Source organism: Polypterus senegalus, chromosome 4, assembly GCF_016835505.1.
Source record: "Polypterus senegalus isolate Bchr_013 chromosome 4, ASM1683550v1, whole genome shotgun sequence".
In the NCBI taxonomy this organism is placed as follows: Eukaryota; Metazoa; Chordata; class Cladistia; order Polypteriformes; family Polypteridae; genus Polypterus; species Polypterus senegalus.
In genome coordinates, this window is record NC_053157.1 from 119,517,361 (window position 1) to 119,539,697 (window position 22,337).

A 22,337-nucleotide genomic window follows, 5' to 3' on the forward strand; every position below is an offset into this window, starting at 1 on the left:
AAGTGATTGAGGAAGCCTTAATAGGCAGTGATTTTGTTAGCTAGCACACAAAAGGGCAACACTTTTTGTTTGTATTTGTTTGTATATATAAATTAAAATAACTTAACAGAAATGAACAATTTTAATATCTAAGCCTGTTTTGGAGATTGAAAAAAAAAAGAACGGTATTGACTGCCATATCCTGCAGAACACCTGGACAGTTTTAAAAATATGTGTCTTTTATCTTTTGAACGTTTTGACTAGACAATCTTATCAGCTTCAAATGCATTCTGCCAACTTCAGACCGGATGGAAACCAACTGAGCAACACCTGCAACCCATTCACCTAAAGCAGGTTCTTGGCTGAACTTCATGACAAGACAGATTTGTTCCCCTCTGCTGACCTCTTTGATGTAGAGAGACCAATTTCATTACAGTACTGTATGATCTCATTTGCCGGTTATTGTGTGACATTTGTAAATAAATTTGAAATTCATAAAACTAACAATCATTGGCAGAATTTCTTGACAGCGTTACAAAATTTACACTCAGGGTTTTTAGGCATATTTCTGAGAAATCCAGAAATTTCAATGGCTTTCCATATGGTCCCCACCTGTGTGTTTAATATATTTAAAAAAACAATTAGCTATGACTTCAGCAAATTAATCGAAACACAATACATATATTTTTGTTCATTCATTTTCCATAAGTGCTTGTCCTGGTAAAGCTTGTGTTACACGTCTTGAATTAATTGATTATAATTAAGACAATGAATCTATATTTAATAATTTATTTTAAGATTCTTCATAAAGTAGTACTCTATACTAGTAACCATCCATCCACCTTCCCAAGCCACTTATCCAAGATAGCACTGCATTTTACATAAATTGAACTGTATTGTAAAAGAAGTATAAAATGTGTAAATTTTAAAGTTTGTAGCTATTATATTTTTATTCATTTTCACTATTTCATAAACGTATAAAAGGACGGCATATGACTTACAACAGCTGCCACACAGAGTTTTTACAAAACAGTAATCTCCCACACAGTCAATTCTATTATGAAATCTTACACTTCATTATGGCTCATTAGCTCACTGAACCAGTTTGTTTACTCTTGGGAAGAATCTTCAGTTCATTATTACACTGAGACAATATACAAAAGGCTTTTCCCTCTGAAGCATGAATGCAAGCACTATTTACACAATGCGGGGAGCTGACAAAATATGCAAAAACAACCTTAAACAGAACCATAGTATTGCAAGGAAACAATATAATCCACTCGATACACATTCAGGGGCCAGGAGCACCAGACAGAAACCAACAATCACACACATCCACACTCATATTGGCTGAATCAGTGACAGTATCTGAGTATCTTAATATACATGTCTTTGGAACTTACCAAGAGGAAAACCAATTCTGATTTAGTGTGCATATTTCATATTTACAGTGATGACAGGATTCAAACTCAGTCTCATGAAGCTATGAGGAAATACCCCATATAGCCATGGTGCACTACTATCCCTATCTGATATCTTCATTTATTTTTAATTGAGTTTATTGTCTTTTTCTTCTTCCTCTTCATCTATTCCCAGTTCTATTGGGGTCAATGTCCTCTACCTCCTCCCCTTTTCCTTTGGATCTTCTTTTACTTTATCAGTCCACCTCCTCTTTGGCCTCCCTCGTGTTCTCTTATACTTTTCTTCAATTCCCATCACTCTTTTGCACATGTATTCATTGTCTCTCCTCATCTCATGTCCATACCACTTCAACCTACTTGCATGTGCTTTCTTAGGTATCTTTTCCACTTTTGTTGTACCTCTGATTGTCTCATTTCTTATTCTGTCTTTTTTTTGTAACACCACACATCCACTTTAACATTCTCATTTTGGCAACATTTAACTTCTTCTCCTTTGTTCCCATTACTGCCCATGTCTTAGCTGGAAACATCTTTGTTGGTCTTACCACTGTCTTAGGAACCTCACCTTTAACCTTCTCCTTAATTCATCAATCACAAAAAACTCCTGGTACCTTCTACCAATTGTTCCATACACTCTGATGGTTATCTCTGCATCTTATTTTCCATCTTTGACTGCCACTGATCCTAGACATTTAAATTTATACACTCTTTTCAATAGTTCTCCATGCAAGCTAACTTCTGAATCCTGAGCATCATTAAACTTTATATACAGTACTTTGTCTTCTTCCTATTGATCTTCAGTCCATAATCCTCCAAAGCTTTTCTCAATACTTTCAACTTCCTCTCCATTTCCTCTCGTTTCTGGTGCTATACAACACAATGTCATAAAGTAAAAGCATGCAAAAGGCAGATTGGTCTTTTATCCCATGACTCAAAACATTCATAACCAGTTGAAAAAGATAAGGACTTAAAGGAGATGCCTTGTGTAGACTTACTGTAACTGGATCTTGTCTGTTACCCAAACACATCTTTTAACCCAAGTCCTTACTCTCTTATATATATCCTGGACAATCCTCACACTTCCAGACATCTTGACGTGGTACTCTATCATAAGTATTCTCCAAATCAATAAACACCATATGCAAATATTTGTATTTTTATTGATGCTTTTCTATGAGCTAAGTCAATGCAAAGACTGCATCAGTTTTTCCTCTCCCTGAAATAAAATCATTCTGCTCCTCCCCTGTATTGATCTCTTCCCTAAGCCTCCTCTCTATTGTCAAATTTTCATTGTGTGTGATATCAGCTTTGCATTGTGTGTGCCATCAGCTTTTTTCCTCTATAGTTTCTACAATCCTGAATAGCGCTCATAGTTATATATGGTACATTGTTAAATGTTAACACAAATGTTCTCATCTTAATCATGCTGCTGCTGGTATACAGTACATTAGGCTAAAAGTGGGTTTCCTTAACATGTTGCAAAGGTAGAATTATGTTGTTAAGAACCTAATTGATCAGAAATGTAATATTTATACAAAAACAGAACATAATGGAAGTTCATACAAGACAGACATCACACTACAAAGAAAAGGAAAAAAACAAATGATGCTACCATACTGGACCTTTCCTTACAGATTTAACACCTTATTTATTATGAGGCAACTGTTTACCTTTCAATTACTACAGAATTTATTACCTTTCAATTACTACAATTTATTTTCCATTATTCTCTTTCTATAAATATACATTTAATTAACACAACTTCTCGCTGCTTCTAAGTATTCATCTTACCTCTCTTTACCTCTCTAGGTCCAAAGTACCTTTGACCAGAGGACAATAACCCTGTTTTGGGATCTCAGCTGAAGCAAACAGATTCACAACTGAGCTCTGTGAAGGCTTGAATGGGCCAAGTCTTCTGGGCAGCCTCCATGCTTCCCATTTTTTCACTCTTACCAGTTATTGAACATGTGGTGCATCTAAATGGTCATGCAAGATAGTACTGGCCTTGTGCTGACATTAAAATGAGAAAAATGGATAACAAAGGACCATATGTACTACTACCTATTTACTAGGAGTTGTAGAAGCTTCTTTACAGCCATTTCCTTTCTTCCTCTTTCTCTAACCATTCATTTTTGACATCTAGGGCAAAACTCCTTGGAATAGAGTCCGTTGGACCCACAAATTAACCCCTCTTTTCTGACACTTGCACTCTGAGATCGGCTGTATAGCTATCTCTATCTATGTTGAAAGAGAGAACCTACAGGTGGAATTATTTCATGCGAACCCTATTTTATTTTATTATTCATATTATCTATTATAACAATAAAGCAAGAAAGATTTTTCATTGTCATGTTTTTACTGGAGTTTCTCCTCTATCACCAACTTTTTTAAATTCTTAAATGTGTATTTTTTTAATTGTTTCTCCTTTCCAATTAAGATTGGTGCCAAAATGGCTAGTCTCGTGCAGCTGCTAGTTATATTACACTCAACAAATAAAAAGGAGGATTTTTCCCTTAGTTGTTGGCCGAGGCATTGCTTTGAGTGCATTTTCTAGAATCATGGTATAAATTCATGCCTCTCTGAGGTCCTGCTCTTTGCCCTTTTACTCTTGACCTTTGGTTCTGTTATTCAGTTTAGAGTTTAGGATTATGGATATGTTCACAGTTTTCAGATGAAGAGTTTAGGTTTTTGAATCTTGTCTTTACTCTTCAGAATGTTTTGGATTTTTCTGTGGGTGGCTTTTGGTTTTCTGTCCTTCTTTATTTGAATTTTTAGGGTTCTTAAATTAGTTTATTTAGTTAAAATTTAGAAGTCTTCCCCATATGAATTATTGAATTCCAAGATAATTCAGGACATTTTGTTTACACAGACTCTTTTGTAACAATAAAATTGCTTTGAATTCTTAAAAGCTGAGTAACAAAATGACTGGCCAATGTGGTTAAAAGGTTTAAAACATTACCTAAATACATTTTATTTAGGAATGGGAGGTAAATGGATATACGTAAGACTGACACCATGTTGAAGGATACACTGCAGCCAAGGTACAGTAGGTTCTGTTTCACAGTGATACTGAACTGGATACAGGAGATAGAAAAGGAATGGTTGCTGGGCAACTGTAGCCATGTTCATAACAATCTGAGAATAAATGCCAAGCCTCCATTCCTTCATCAACAGTAAGGGGGATTGTGGAAAAGAAGTGAAAAAGAGAGTGTAGACAGGGTGGAATGGGTGGAGAAGAGTGACAGGAGTAATATTTGTGACAGACGGGTATCAGCAAAAGTAAAAGGGAAGGTCTACAGGACGGTAGTGACACCAGCTATGTTATATGAGTTGGAGATGGTAGCGCTGACCAGAAAGCAGAAGACGGAGCTGGAGGTGGCAGAGTTAAAGATGCTAAGATTTGTATTGTGTGTGATGAGGATGGACAGGATTAGAAATGAGTACATTGGAGGATCAGCTCAAGTTGGACAGTTGGGAGACAAAGTCAGAGAGACGAGATCGCAATGGAGGAGAGATGCTGGGTATACTGAGAAAAGGATGTTAAAGATAGAGCTGCCAGGAAAGAGGAAAATAGGAAGGCCTAAGAGAAGGTTTACGGATCTGGTGAGAGAGGACATGCAGGTGATGGGTGTAACAGAACAATATACAGAGGACAGGAAGATATGGAAAAAGATGATCCGCTGTGACAACCCCTAATGGGAGCAGCCGAAAGAAGAAGAAGAAGTCAGTCTAGGTTCTGTAACAAGGCAAAATTCATTAACAACTAAACCAAAAACACTAAGGTAAAATGGAAAGTAAAGTCTAATAAGCCAAACAAGCAAAGCAGGATTACTAGCAAAAAAAAAAAAAAACCGAGGCATTCAAGTAGATTACATTTAAATGATCCCAAAGCTAGAGGACAGAAGATACTGCATGCAGGCATCTTACACAGTTAGAGGGTGATGTTGCCTAATGTTATTTAGCTTCCATGTTACATGACCGGTAACAGGCATAATAGCCATAAACAATATGGTCCTGACTGTTGCAGAATAGTTAGTCCTTGATCCCAAGTTCAAATATATTTTTTTAATTTTTTTTTTGCTTTTAAGTATTATTTTGTAAATTCTGCTTGTGTTTTCTTTCTGTTTATATTTAATTTTTCTCAATGAATATTGTTTATTTTTAATTACTGTATTATACTAGTTATGTGCTAAAAACACACAGACCTACAGTACTACCAATATCAAGGTTCCAGCCCCAGTAGAGTCCACACCCCATTTGCTCCATGCTTAGTGGATGCCAAAGCTGTCATTCTTCTTCTTGTGACTTAATTAGCTTCTGTAATATGCTTTATGCTCAGCAGCTCTTCTTTTACTTTTTCCCATGTCACCATCTCCATCAGTCTGGTGTAACAAAGACGAGAACCTGGACAATCCTGCAGAGGTTGCAGTTATCTACATTTTTCTGCTACACCTACAGGTGTAACGTCATATGCTTGGGATTAAGTCTATGATCAGGACTGTAGCACCAGTGGTTTATGAATAATCACATTACAGACAGAATTAACCCATATCATTTTATGTATATAGATTTCTTTGTATATTTCATTCTTGTAGCTCATTTTTCTAATTTTCTTTTGTATATGACTGTTTTGGATTATGATTTATGAATTATTGAATGTTTAAGGTGTGGCACGGTGGCGCCGTGGCTCTGTGGGTAGTGCTGCTGCGTCGCAGTTAGGAGACCTGGGTTCACTTCCCGGGTCCTCCCTGTGTGGAGTTTGCATGTTCTCCCCGTGTCTGCATGGGTTTGCTCCGGTTTCCTCCCACAGTCCAAAGATAGGCTGGTTAGGTGCATTGGCAATCCTAAATTGTTCCTAGTGTGTGTGCCCTGCCCGGGGTTTGTTTCCTGCCTTGCACCCTGGGATTGGCTCCAGCAGACCCCCATGACCCTGTAGTTAGGATATAGCTGGTTGGATAATGGATGGATGAATGTTTAGGTCTGTCGCTTTGCCTTTTTGATGTCCTTTTCTTCTTTGGAATGTTTGAGCTATATTGACCAATCCATTGAACCTTTTCTAAATAGATCAACGTTAGTAGTTTATTGGGTAAAAAAAGATATTTATTACAGCAGCTTAAGTAGTAATAAACATAACTATTAATAAAACTCTTTTCTATAAGCTTATGTCCCTCTGGTTAACACAATATATAATTAAACCACTCAAAAGTGCCAGCTGTTGTTTACCAAAGTGCAAACTCAGGCGACCAGCACCTGCCTGCTGCATGTCCTGTCATCGGAATTTTCAATTGAGAGGCCAAATTCATATTCAAACAGCCTGTGGTTCCCCAGCAGGAAATCCCACTTTTAGCTTTGTTCACACAGGCTAAAGCTGTGAATATTCATTAGAGAACATTTCTTACATTAAAAATGTATGTTAAACTACAATTTTCAAAAGAATCTTTCTTTGATTTTGCCTATTTACATTTTGCAGTGCTGTTTCTTCTTTTATATGAATTTCAAATTTAGCCATGATTTGCCCAATTTAGATTTCATTAGTTACATTATGTTACATTGGTTACATATTTTCACATATACTGCTTTCACATATTAGAAATATGACATTCATACTTTTACTTAGATGTCAATTTTATAAAGGATTTTTTTTATAGTATTTACATTTTTTCATTCTTTTTGAATAGACACGTGAGGTGATCCTTAAAACACATTGGCTGGATCTGAATAAATTAGCCCATATTAGATTTATATATTCGATCCATATCCATATCCATTTATCCATATTGGATAATAACATAGCATTGACTCTCCTCACATACAGGAATTCCATATCTCTAAATTACATTTGCCCAATAACTGTATCACTGTAACATCTACATCATTCTTTCACCAGATTCTCTTCACTATATTTGTTTTTCATGCTCAACAAGTAAGTATTGTTAGCATTTTCTTCATTTTTGTTTTTGTTTTCTTTATGCATCATTGTACTTTGTTTTATGTTTCTGTTTTCTCTAGATAATATATTTTTCTTCATTTACTTATTTAATGATTCACTTAGGTTTCCCATCATCTATTAGAATTTAATTTTTCCTCATATAATTATTTTTCTTTAATTTTATATATATATATATATATATATATACAGTATATATATATATATATATATATATATATATATATATATATATATATATATATATATATATAGTCAAACGTGCACTTAGGAGACAATCAACAAGCCCTGAAGTGAGTGAAATATCGCGACACAAGGGGTTGATATACTAATGTCTCTCTTGCCAGATAAAAAGAAGAAATATAACTTACCTTTTATCTGTATATATATATATATATATATATATATATATATATATATACTGTATATATATACATATATATATGTCATTTTTGTGGTCTTTTTCTTGCCCCTTGTCACAATTTTTTATACTTCTATGCTTGATTTTTTTTTTTTAAATTGAAGTGTGTGTGCAATTATTCTTTACATTACTGGTTTGAAGTTTTTTGTCATTTTATACTACTGTTGTTTCTTAATGCTACTTAATATTCTTTGCTTTTCCCTTTAAATTGTTGATGTATCGTTTCAGCATTGTTATGCATTAAATAGCTGGTTCCACTATTTTCTTTTATTTCAAATTAATTGTTTTTACAAGCTGCGGATAATTACTTTATAGGGTGTTATTAGCATATTGTTATTGTGCACGAATTTATTAAAAGCAAGAAATTGAGCAAAAAATATAGAAGAACACAAGGACAAAAATGGAATTAATAAGATGTAGATGTCCTGTTATTTTGCATTTTGGTGTGGCATTCCCAAGGCCATGAGGAAAGCAACAGGGTATCAACAATGTTGACAGTCGAAAAACATGCTAGGAGGGCCACTGATACAGAATCTGCATTTCTGCTGCATACATTCTAATAAGTTGGAATAGTATTTAACTCACCCTCCCCCCATTAATTTGTAAACACCAGTGCATACTGAAAGTAGTGCTAGCATATTAAATATGTGCATAATAATTCATACAATGGAAAGTTAGTTGTTCCCATTAAAATGGTATATTCTACACTTTTCTATGTCTTACCATTGTTTTACAATTTGCCAAAATTTTTGCAGAATTGAGGCATGAAGAAGAAGTGCAGGGGTACAGGTTTCCAGTCAATAACTAAGATGATCTTTGTTTTACAGCTGTAAATAAAGAGAAGTTCTTTAGCTTTCAGATATATACTTGTTTCCCTTCCAAGCTATTGCTTGGTAAGACACTTCCATTTTGAGTGTTTGCAGATTTGAATTTGTTTGTCATGTGGTTGAGTGCCTGTTTTCATATCAAATTGGACAAGCCATTATTAAATCAGATTTCTGAAATTCCCAACCTATCATGTTACAAACAAGCCTTTATACTGTCATGAATGTAAAAGGGAAAAACACAGGAGATAAGACATGAAACAAGGAACAGGCAAAATTCACAACCAATAAGTCAGTAGCGGGATTGTCAAAACCAATGACTGGGTTCTAAATTATAGCTAAATATCACTAAGAATTGTTGACCAATATAACTCTCTTAAAATACATACTTGCTAATCTCTTTGTTTTTTCTTTGCAAACTCTGAAAAATAGGTAGTGTTTATTGTGACATTTATACCCATTACCCTGTGATGTCTCAGCCACTCCATTCTTGGTCATTTACATAGGAATGTAACAATAAAATATTGGTATCTCTGATCAACCAAATAGCATCACAGAAAAGATAACTATATAATTGAACCTTTCATCACTTTCTAGATTTAGAGTCTTTGGGTTCAAAAAACCCTAACTGTATGCATTTTTTTTTCAGAAAACTTCAAGAAAGGTGCAAAAAATGAAAGAAAAATACTTATCACAGCCCTAATTTTACTCTACTATTCAACTTCTCTGTCTTATCCTGTTGTGATATCTGCTACAATGAAGCACAAAAAAGGGAGCACACCTCAAAAGCCAGATCAACACTTCACCCTGGTCTGACTTCCCAGAATAGGTCTTGTTCGAGGTAGCTTAACTCTAACTTTAGTTGCAGGCTTGTGGCCTACACAGGCTCAAAAATGGGGCAAAAGCTTTAAAATAATGAAAAGGCTCAAAATATTCAGAAGGAGAGGAGGAGAGGAAAATCATAAACCACTGGTCCAAAAATCAACAAAACAAGTGTTCCTTTATGTTTATAATATTTATTTAAAAAATAGAATTCAAAAAGCATTGCAAAAATAGGCAGAAATAGATAGGATATATGTATTGCTTAACCGAAAGGCTGACAAATGTAAAAAAAAAAACACAAAACAGAATACTGTGTGCTTCTGTTGGGGGATTTTATACTCTAAGATATCCAGTGGGTTTTTTATTTTCAAAATATAGTTATTTTTTTAATTTTGATTTGTGATTTTGCCCATTATATTGCCAACATTCTGACTGCACTATTGTTGATTCCCATTGCTAGGACCGTCCTAGAGTGGAGGTATCCTGAGTGGTAATGGCCTGTCAGTGACATTTTGGTGAGATAAAAGGTCAACCAGGGATATGTTTCCATATCTGACTACACTGAATACAAAACTCTTACACAACCTTTTTTGAAAAAAAACCAAAACATTTTTTTATCTCTCGTTTTTTGAACTCTCTACACTCCTTCTGAATTTGATTTTGTCTTGCGATTCCTGGCTTAGGTTACTGGCAGTTGTTCGCCTAGTTCAGGTTTTTGACTTCCAGTCGCCCTTTGAATTCGTATGCGTGCTGGGCATAACACTTACTGACAAAGTAGGGGTCAAAGCCAGAATATTCAAAACATAAAAAGCACAAAATAGAAATTGAAGGCCGAAAACAGCATGCCAAAGCTCCAGAGTATCTTGAACTTTGCCTTGCATACTCTTATGCAATACCCCATCTGCAAAACAGGTGCCACTTCCTGCTTTCATCCAAAATAAAGGGGACAGGGCAGGTAAACAAAACAAAAAAATTGAAACTTAATAAAAAATATAGCAGCAAACAAATAAAACAAAGAATGAAAAAAAAACCAGAATTAATAACACAATGCAAAAAATTATATTAAAGAAACAAAAAAGCTCAGATAAACAGGAATTAAAATTGAGCCAGGACATTAACCCTGGCTAAAATATAACATCATTCTAGATGTGGCTTTTCCCCTGGTATCGCTTCCAAATCTCAAAACAGAACTGAAAAACAAAAACCCATCTATTGAATTTTTGAATCTAATGTGTCCATCACAAGGTTAGAGAGAGTCAGAGTCCATCCTAGCAGCAACAGTAAAAGTCCCACAGCCTCCTTAGCATTAATTCTTTTCTCAAAAAAAAAAATGTTTAGGGTTACAAAATGACATTTTTATTACATTTCATCCTTCTACTGTAAAACATACAAAACACTAAAAAGTACAAAGTCAGAAGTGTAGAAAATATAATGATGATACAAATACTAATAATACTAATAATAATATAAACAGCACATCTGCAAGTGATGTGAGTGTCACTTTCGGATTCCCAGAATCACTTTTGGTTTCACACCGTTGACAGATTCACTTTGTCATCTCTGCTGATAAATGGCGTGTCATATGAGATGCCATTAAGAGGCTAGGAGATGTGATGATGCTCTGGCCTGACACGCATGCAAGACATAACTATAAATTGACCCAAGTAACACTCGTGACTAACATTTTTAGCACTGTTTTTACAGCGTGCTTGCTATATTTCTTAAGTGAAAAATGCTGTCCTGGTAATTAGATTAATATGTGAGTAAAAACTTAGGTCAAAGTCAATAATAACCCCTAAATTCTTTAACCGCTGTCTTAACTTTTAAGCCTAATAGATCAGATTTATTTCTATTACCCTCACTATATCAATTTTTGCTGATAACTAAGATTTCTGTTTTCTCCTTATTTAGTTTGAGAACATTACTGCTCATCCATTGAGAAACACAAGTAAGTCATTGGGTCAGTGAACCAAGAGAGTTGGGGTCATCAGGTGCTATTGATAAATACAGTTGTGTGTCATCAGCATAGTTGTGGTAGCTCATGTTATGGCATGAGATAATCTAACCTAATGGAAGCATGTAGATTGAAAAGAGCAGTAGACCCAGGATAGATCCCTGTGAAACACAATGTAGAATATCATGTGTCTTCGAAGTATAATTACCACAGCTAACACCGAATTTTTTACCTTAAGTAAGACTCAAACCAAATTTAAGACATAATCAGAGAGGCCTACCCACTGACTAAGGAAAATTTTAAGAATATTGTGCTCAATGGTATCAAATGCAGCACTCATATCTAAGAGGATGAGAACAACCAAATGGCCTCTGTCTGCATTGACCTGCAAGTCATTTACTACTTTAACCAGCGCAGTTTCTATACTGAGATTTGTTCCAAAACCAGACTGAAACTTATCAAATATAGCATGTTTATTGAGGTGGTCATTTAGCTGCGTAATGCGTAAAGCAAAGGATTTTGCTTAAGAAAGGCAGGCTAGAAATAGGTCTAAAATTTTCAAAAGCAGAGGAGTTGAGATAATTTTCCTTGAACAGGAATTTAACAACAGTAGTCTTAAGACAATCTAGGAAAAATCCCATATCTAATGATGAGTTTACTATGTCAATCACACTGTCAATTAGCAGACTGGATATTTCTTTGAACTCGTTATTGGGTAGGGGGTTTCAGTTGAGAAATTATTCTATATATATTGGGTAAATCTATCCTGGTAAAAGAATTTAATTCACTTAAAAGGGAATACTGGAGTTTAATAGGATCAGTATGGGGGGTGTACTATATTACTTCTAATATCATTAATTTTGCGATTACAAAATATAGCAAAAAAAGTTTTTTGAAGGCATTCCATTAAATGACGTGTTTAGGAAATGATTAATAGTAGAGAATAAAACTCTTGGATTCTCAGTATTAATATTTATAATTTTAGAGAAGTAGTTCTCAAGATGGACTATGTTGTTGTATTCTGCTATTTTAGCTTTCAATTTTTCATAGTGGACATTCAAGTTAGTTTTTCTCCATTTACGCTCAGCTCTCAAGCATGTTTTCTTTAAATCATACACTCTTTACATCCACTTTTAGACCTTTAGTAATCACTGAATCCAACGTATGCCCCATCTAGTGTATTGCCTGACTAATGTGCTGACTCAGATAAAAAGAGTGCAGGAGGTTCATGAATTGCTTTCAGGTCACGCTGATTATTGATATGAAAATTAAAGTCATCAATGTTGTGGCGAAAAATTAATCACCAGAAAATTTTTACCTGAAAATAAAGGCTATTAGGACTTGAGATAGACAGACAGAGTTTTAAGGCTTTATTGCAATAAATCAACAACACGGACTCAACTCAATTTGGCCGAATGAGATTGAGCCCCAAACATTTCAGCAATTGAAGTTTGTATAAAAATTTCTTATCATTTTGGCCTTGTTCAATTAGCTCATTCTGCACCTGGCTATACTGTCTATTGTTCACTCCACTTTCTGTTTTTCTTATTCTTGATTAGTTCTTCAACTGGGCAGATGTTCCTTATTCCATATTTGGTCTTTTATGGTGTCACTTCCTTCTTTAAGCCTTTCAAGCTATGTTATAATGCTAGCCTACAGCTATGCTTTAATTACAGTAAAAAGAAATATGATATATGTCTTTATTTAGTCATTTGCTTGGCATACTTGATTTGTCTTAATTTCTACACTAAAGTTAATTTCTAATATATTCTTCTAATATTTTTGCTAATGCCTGAATTTACTAAGGTTTTCTTTCATGCATTACATCAGTGTGACCTTGCTTACTGCAAAAGCCTTTTGTTTCCTTTGTGCTGCTGATTCCCCAATCCAACTGGTTTCTTTACGTGCCTCCCAGAGCCATCTTCCCCCTGTGGTATTGTTCCTTTAGCTTCCCAGCCTTAGACACAGGTGTTCTCAATCGGCTTATCCTATTCTAAGCTGGTTTCTACATGTCATTTCTGTTCTTTCTCATACTAGAAATTCTGCTGTAAGCTTAAAAAATAATGCAATATGACTAATTTTTAGTTAACTATTTGCTTGACCTATCTTATTTACTTAACATTCTAATTTATGCTTAATCTAATGTTTTAGAAGTTTTTAATTACTTTTTATGGCTCTTTATGCTAATTTTGCTATTTTATGCTAATATAAAAAATTTTCTTTCTAAGTCAACAATTAGGAACCTGTCATGGTTAATTATTACAATTGACACTAATTCTGAGAATTCGTCAAAGAAAGACACATTACATTTAGCAGGTCAATACACAGACAATACTAGAGACAGGGAAACCCCTTGAATAACAATGGCAAAATACTCAACAGATGTGAACTTACCAAAGCTGACATCATTTTATTTTAATCAACTCAAATAAATATTTGCTAAACCGCCACCTTTCTTGCCACGGCGAACCGCATGAGTAAAGCTGCAATTTGGAGGTGCAGATCCAATTATAACAGCTGCACCATCAGAGCTAAACCACATTTCGCTTAATGTAAGAAAGGTGATTTTCCTATCATTAATCAGATCATTGATGAAAAACGTCTTGTTGGTTAATGCTCTAACATTTAATAAGGCTATATTTAAAGACTCGGGAGAGCAGAGCTGAACTGGTGGAGCATTACAGGTGATCGAAATGGAGAATAAGCTATTCGTATTAATTGGACTTTGTGAATGTTTTTTATTTAATCAATAGTCTGTTGTTATAGTTTTAATACATTGCACATCTAGAGGTGAAATGGTAATTAAATTATTTGCATTTATGCTACATTGTGTGGATTTTTTTTTCCTTAGACTGAGGTTGGTTGTTATAGTATTAATGCAATGAGTCGATGATTTCCCTTGGATATTGTAAATTAGGTCAGTCTATAATCCCTGAGGGCTATAAATACTTTGGCCAGTTAGTCCTTTAATTGGAGTGGTATTAGTAAATTTTAATATTTTTGTGAGTTTGGAGTCTTTCACAGAGTGAAAGTTATAAGACCTCAATGGCCAGGCCAGGACTACATTGACTATATAAATAGGGCCTCACCCCCAATGGGCCTAATCCCAATTACAGGCCTAAAATGGATTTAACAAGATTTATTTTTAAAGGACATTTTCATACATGGGCTATAGCTCAAAATGCTTTACATAACATCTTTTTTTTTTGTGAGGACAGACAGAGCTTTTTTCCACAATATTCTGAACACATGCCCCAGGAAAGTATAGCCAGAAGGTATACAGTCCAGGTTTCATACAATAAAGTCCCTCAACATGACTACAGCACTTAGGTGGGGTGCGGTTACAGAGCTGAGAGCTTCAAAATGGTTGCTCAGATGCAACATTGGTGCTTATCTGGTTGCTGAAGTGGAAGTTCCCCTTTTTCGTTGGTGCTCCCACACTCTGTCCTGAGTGGGAGCATGGGTAAAACAGATATTTGCTGGCTTCAGCTGCCACCGGGGTGTGGATGGAACTGGCAGGTAATTGCTGGAAAAAGTTGCCTCAGGATGCCCTGCTACATTGTGCTGTAGTTTAAGGAATTTCAGGTGCCTGAAGTGAGTGTGAAGGTTTTGTATCTGTTCTCACCAAATCTTCAAGTCCTCATCAATGTTTTGAAACTCACAACCTCTGTTCCCTATTTTACTAGCCATTTATTTGAGCGATCTTGCTGATGACAAAAGCAGAGACTGTTCATTAGACTATTTAGCACCATGCCTCACAAATAATCAACAACAAGTGTTAAGGAAAATGTATTTACGCTAAAAGAATTTTTTCCAGTAATTAATGTTTTCTAATATTGCATATTCAAGCAATACATATGGTTATAAATAAAACCCCTTCCAATTTGTACCAAGATAACACACTACTTTAGTAATCTCTGGAGGTCACACATCTTTTCAGAGTTGCACATTACAATGAGACTAAGCTTTAGTACATTGTTCGCCTGAATATGGTGCTAAATTTCAGTTTCCAAACAATTTGTATTAGAGGTAAGTCTAAAAATAGTCTTTTGTTATATACAACATGCTGAATCCAGTCTATGTGGCCTTGTGTGTTTTTTTTACTTCTAGAAAAGATTTCATTAGGCTCCTCAAAGTAATAGTGCCTTCAATATGCAATTTTGCTATCATACTTCATTTAGGAAAATTCATCCCACTAAAATCCTAGCTGGGTAACCATGTTCTTCCATTGTTGACAGAAAGCTTAAGAAACTGATAAATGCAACTATTATTTATATAATCCCCATATCTTTAATAATTCATTATTTAATTACTCCTCCTTGAACCGTCACCTTATCGTGCTGGAGGGGTTTGCGTGTCCCAATGATCCTAGGAGCTATATTGTCTGGGGCTTTATGTCCCTAGTAGGGCCACCCAAGGCAAACTGGTCCTAGATGAGGGATGAGACAAAGAGTAGTTCAACAAACCTCCAATGAAGAGCAAAAACTCTGGACAACGTTTTGCCTTGGAGTATCCACCCTTTTTGGAGTCTCTGGAGGGGGTTCTAGAGGGCGTACCTTCTGGAGACTCCCTCGTTCTGCTGGGAAACTTCAATGCTCACGTGGGCAATGACAGTGAGACCTGGAATGGCGTGATTGGGAGGAATGGCCCCCCCGATCTGAACCCGAGCGGTGTTTTGTTATTGGATTTCTGTGCTCGTCACAGATTGTCCATAACGAACACCATGTTCAAGCAAAAGGGTGTTCATATGTGCACTTGGCACCAGGACACCCTAGGCCTCAGTTCGATGATCGACTTTGTGGTTGTGTCATCGGACTTGCAGCCATATGTCTTGGACACTTTCGGGTGAAGAGAGGCGGAGCTGTCAACTGATCACCACCTGGTGGTGAGTTGGCTTCGATGGTGGGGGAAGATGCCGGTCAGGCCTGGTAGGCCCAAGCGTGTTGTGAGGGTCTGCTGGGAACGGCTGGCAGAGTCCCCTGTCAGAAGTAGCTTCAACTCCCACCTTCAGCAGAACTTCGACCCAAGGGAGGTGGGGGCCATTGACTCCGAATGGGCCATGTTCTGTGCCTCTATTGTTGAGGCGGCTGACTGGAGCTGTGGCCGTAAGGTGGTCGGTGCCTGACGTGGCGGCAATCCCTGAACCCGCTGGTGGACACCGGCGGTGACGGATGCTGTCAAGCTGAAGAAGGAGTCCTATAGGACCCTTTTGTCCTGTGGGTCTCTGGAGGCAGCAGATAGGTACCGGCAGGCCAAGTGGAATGTGGCTTCGGTTGTTGCTGAGGCAAAACTCGGGCATGGGAGGAGTTTGGAGGCCATGGAGAGCGACTTTCGGACGGCTTCGAGGAGATTCTGGTCCACCGTCCGGCGTCTCAGGAAGGGGAAGCAGTGCAGTGTCAACACCGTATATGGTGGGGATGGTGCGCTGCTGACCTCGCCTCGGGGCGTTGTGGGTCGGTGGGGGGAGTACTTCGAAGACCTCCTCAATCCCACTAACATGCCTTCCAATGAGGAAGCAGAGCCTGGGGACTCTGAGGTGGGCTCTCCCATCTCTGGGACTGAGGTCACCTAGGTGGTCAAAAACCTCCTTAGTGACAGGGCCCTGGGGTGGATAAGATGCGCCAGGAGTTCCTCAAGGCTCTGGATGTTGTAGGACTGTCTTGATTGACACATTTCTGCAACATCGCATGGACATCAGGGACAGTGCCTCTGGATTGGCAGACCGGTGTGGTGGTCTACCTCTTTAAAAAGGAGGACCAGAGGGTGTGTTCCAACTACAGAGGGATCACACTCCTCAGCCTCCCTGGAAAAGTCTATTCGGGGGTTCTGGATTGGAGGGTCCGTCGGATAGTCGAACCTCGGATTCAGGAGGAACAGTGTGGTTTTCGTCCTGGTCGCGGAACAGTGGACCAGCTCTACACCCTTAGCAGGATCCTGGAGGGTGCATGGGAGTTTGCCCAACCAGTCTACATGTGTTTTGTGGACTTGGAAAAGGCGTTTGACCGTGTCCCTCTGGGAATCCTGTGGGGGTGCTCGGGAGTGTGGGGTACCGGACCACCTGATAAGAGCTGTTCGGTCCCTGTACAATCGGTGTCAGAGCTTGGTCCGCATTGCCGGCAGTAAGTCGAGCCTGTTTCCAGTGAGAGTTGGACTCCGCCAGGGCTGCCCTTTGTCACCGATTCTGTTCATAACTTTTATGGACAGAATTTCTAGGCGCAGCCAAGGTGTTGAAGGGGTCCGGTTTGGTGGACTCAGGATTGGGTCACTGCTTTTTGCAGATGATGTTGTCCTGTTTGCTTCATCAGGCCGTGATCTTCAGCTCTCTCTGGATCGGTTTGCAGCTGAGTGTGAAGTGGCTGGGATGAGAATCAGCGCCTCCAAATCCAAAACCATGGTCCTCAGCCGGAAAAGGGTGGAGTGCCCTCTCAGGGTTGGGGGAGATCCTGCCCCAAGTGGAGGAGTTCAAGTATCTTGGGGTCTTGTTCACGAGTGAGGGAAGAATGGAGCGTGAGATCGACAGGCGGATCGGTGTGGCATCTGCAGTGATGCGGGCTCTGCATCGGTCTGTCATGGTGAAAAAAGAGCTGAGCCATAAGGCAAAGCTCTCAATTTACCAGTCGATCTATGTTCCTACCCTCACCTATGGTCATGAGCTATGGGTAGTGACCGAAAGAATGAGATCGCGATTACAAGCGGCTGAAATGAGTTTCCTCTGTAGGGTATCTGGGCTTTCCCTTAAAGATAGGGTGAGAAGCTCAGTCATCCGGGAGGGGCTCAGAGTAGAGCCGCTGCTCCTCCGCATCGAGAGGAGTCAGATGAGGTGGCTCGGGCATCTGATCAGGATGCCTCCTGGATGCCTCCTTGGTGAGGTGTTCCGGGCACGTCCAACCGGGAGGAGGCCCCGGGGAAGACCTAGGACATGCTGGAGGGACTATGTCTCCCGGCTGGCCTTGGAACGCCTTGGGATTCTCCTGGAAGAGCTGGAAGAAGTGGCCGGGGAGAGGGAAGTCTGGACCTCTCTGCTTAAGCTGCTGCCCCCGCGACCCGACCCCAGATAAGTGGAAGAGGATGGATGGATGGATGGATGGATAATTACTTTTCCTGGCTGGTTAATTGTAATGCTGTGTTCATTCCGTGATCATCCATCTCCAAGATTTCACTCTGTGGTTAGTCATTTATTAAGCAGAGTGCCATTTGTGGGCATGGTACAGTCCCTGAGTGAAATAAGTTGCTGGCTTCGTGGTGGGTTAAAAAGCATCTACAGGAAACTTAGTCTAACAAAATAATTATAATTGGTGTTATGGTCATGCTTTGGCAGGATTTGCTCTGGTTTGCTTTCTTTATGTAAATTATTTGGTTATTTTCTTCTTTGGCAATCTTGATATCAATAACATTATTAATAGAATTGTTGCCTGACATGTTTACATACTTGCCTATATGATGGAATCAATAGCATTTTATAAATGCCTAGCTACAAGCACAAATAAAATAGATTTTTAAGCTTTTTGGCTTTTGACATTTATAACTGGTTCAATTTACTGAGCAGACATTTCAGGAAAAAAAGTCTTTACTGTTTTTGTTTTGCGTTTTAAGACTCTATTTACGTTTGCCATGTTTTTCTATTTACAGTTCCAAAGGTTCATTCTATCCTAAATTCATGAAACGGATGTGCCACTATAAAGTACTAAGAGAATAGGACTAGATCCAGACATTGCTGAATAATAATAATAATAATAATAATAATAATAATAATAATAATAATAATAATAATAATAATACATTTTATTTTAAGGCACCTTAAACACCCAAAGATAACATACAAACAATAAAATCATAAAACAATCAAAAAGCAAAGATGCATGTAGACATACACTTATACATACTGTATACATATAAGTATACATGTACATATACATCTATGGTACTGAAAATACAGCAATAAGAGTACAGACTAATGTCTTGTAATGTAAGCTAGTCTGAATAGATGTCTTAAAATGGGATTTGAAAAGAGAAGAGGAGCACTACGACTAAATGTCCTGGAACCCATGGTGAACAGGCGTGTATAGGAGGGTAATGAGGAAACCAGATGTTGAGGACCTAAGAGTGTGATTTGGGGTATAAACATGTTTGAGGTTAGAGAGGTATAATGGAGCAAGGTTATGAAGTGCTTTGAAGGTAAGTAAAAAAAATTAAAATCAATGTGAAATTTTACAGTTAGCCAGTGAAGCTGCATAAGAGATTGAGTAATGTATTGTATGGAAAAGGTCTGAGTTATAATATGGGCAGCTGAATATGGAAGACCAAAGAGAGAGAACTATTATAATCAATGCGGGAAGTGACCGACACATGAGGATAGATAGGATTTAAAAAAGATGACATTATCGATATGGGATTCAAAAGACAGAGTACTATCAAATATAACCCCCAAACACTTAACCTGAGGGGAGTGACAGACTGAGGTACCATCAATATCTGGCCATGCGACTGATTTTAAATTTACTTGTATATCCAATACTGTAGTTAGCAACGGGCTACACACATTTTATTAAATCAAGCTGCAAAGCCATAATTTGGATTACATTATTACTGACATTTCTCATATTGTTAAGCCACACTAAAAAATTTTGTCTTTAACCAGTTCAAAATCTCATAGTAAGTTTCAATTTGCATAAACTGTAGTATTGCTATAATTTGTTTCATAGTAATGCAACTTCAAGAACAAGTTATCATGCAGCTTATTTTACAGTATTTCTAAGTGTTAATGCAATGTGAAATCCTCAGCGACTCATGGCTAAACATAACTTTATAGGTGCTCAATACTTTACTTTGAATGTTTGTATTAAATCTGATTACGTTTCCCCTGTGAATGAAGTTCTATATTCAACAGTAGCTGCTACATGATTAAATCACAAATTTGATGGAAACTAGAGTATCAAATTCTCTTGTATTTGAACTACTGTATCCCCAGAGATTGTGTTAAAAACAAGATTAGCAAGAGTTCAAAGAAAGCATGTGTAACAGTGAGCTTCATATTTCCTTTTCATAAAGTAACATTCTTAAAGCTGCTTATTTCAGGTCAGAACAGTGGGAGACCAGAGCTTATCTTGACAAGACTGGGTTAAGGCAGGAAATAGTCCTCAGCAGGCTGCCTGTTCATCACAGGGTTCACCACGCTCACCCAGGACCAAGTTGAAAATGCCAATTAACCTAACCTGTATGTCCTTTGGGAGCACACAGAGGATAATCTGCATAAACTCAGAGAGAACATTCATGGGCACAGGATTCATGAACCAGGAATGGGATTCAATTTTAGGCTACTAGATCCACGAGGCAGGATTAATAACTGTTGTCCTTCACATTAACACAACTGTCCACTGTTCTGAACTTAGCCCACTGCAGTTCAGATTATAGGGGCCAAGTGCCTGTTATACAACATATAACGCAGGAATCAAGATTGGAAGTGCACTAGGTAATTGCATTTCATGCCCACTAACACAGGGCCAATTCAAAGTCACAAATCCACCTAACCAGGACAGTAAACACAAGGATTAGGTCCCCTGCAATGTCTTTACTACCCAGCACAAAACAAAAAAAAAATTATTTAGGTCTGTTGGAGAAGGAGATGTTCTTTAGTTGAGCTGCTTCAAAAATGAAAGTCATCTTAGTTTGAAATACATACCTACTAAAGCCCATAAGTGAAGTGTATATTTCCCAAATTGTTAATGCCCTCCCCTTTAAACCAACAAATATTTTACACTTCCAAAGTGGAATCTTCTCATCATTAATACATTTAATTGTTTAACTTATCTTTTCTCAGTTTATTACACCACTGTCTTTAATGTCAAAGAACATGTTCCATTCTTCTCTCAGATTCTCAGAAAGGAGATACCAGAAAATAACTTTTTGAGATCGACCACATAACTGGTCACCTATCAAGTCATTTCTAGTGAAAATCGACCAATTTAGATTGGTAGTCAATCTATTGGAGAGTCACTACCTGAACGTGAGTGATAATTGTCTCTACCCCATTGAGCTCAAATCTCAAATGACAGGCATAAGAAATTAACATTGATAATGATAAAGAACATGATAGTAAAATTAAAAGAGGAAATAGCAGAAAATGAATAAAAGATGTAGTAGAGGTGGAGGTACGGCAAAATCATGACAGTTTTTAATGAAATTATTAGTAGGACTTTAGTGCTGTGCTTCACATGTACATAAATCAAAAGTTTTAAACAAGTATACATTATTTAGTTTTCAAATATAGTCAGCAGGCTTTGCGACCTAGGAACCAAGTTATCTGTCTTATTCTATAACATTTCAGTAATTATTTACTGCTCTGATGCTGATCTTTCTGATCATAAATTAAGTCATTACGATAGCAATTGACAAGAATAATTCATAATTAATTGCATAATTACGGTATTTCAGGTTCCTCTAGAGTGCTTCTTTTTCTTGCATGATTTGTCTCAAAAACTAATCAGTACATTGTCATCTCATAGCAGGCTTAAGGTTCGAGTTCGGTATTTTTTTCATCCAGCCGTTTTAGCTCTAGACTGTCCCCAAGAAACTGTGACACACACACACAGACAGACATATACCCATCCTCGAGTTATCAATGTTTTCAGTATCAGGGGGCATAAAACATAGACATCCATCAAAAACTGGAGTTCAAAATGTTTGCAGAATCTAAAGCTTTTACTTCTCCCCAATAGACGATAGGTTACATTGGGGGAGAGTGTAAAGCAAAATTGAAAAATAACTTACTTTCCTTAGATGTCAGTCCTTGCACAATATGAGCTGGGTGTCTTTTGATTTTTAATAATGTAATTTTCAACTTTGTTAACATGGAGTTACTCATTGTATTTCTGTATAAATCATAGCATATGTTACACTGGACTACTAGTACTCATTTAACAGCAATATTCTGTTTCATAGTGAGTGAACACCCCCAAAATTTAGTTCTGTA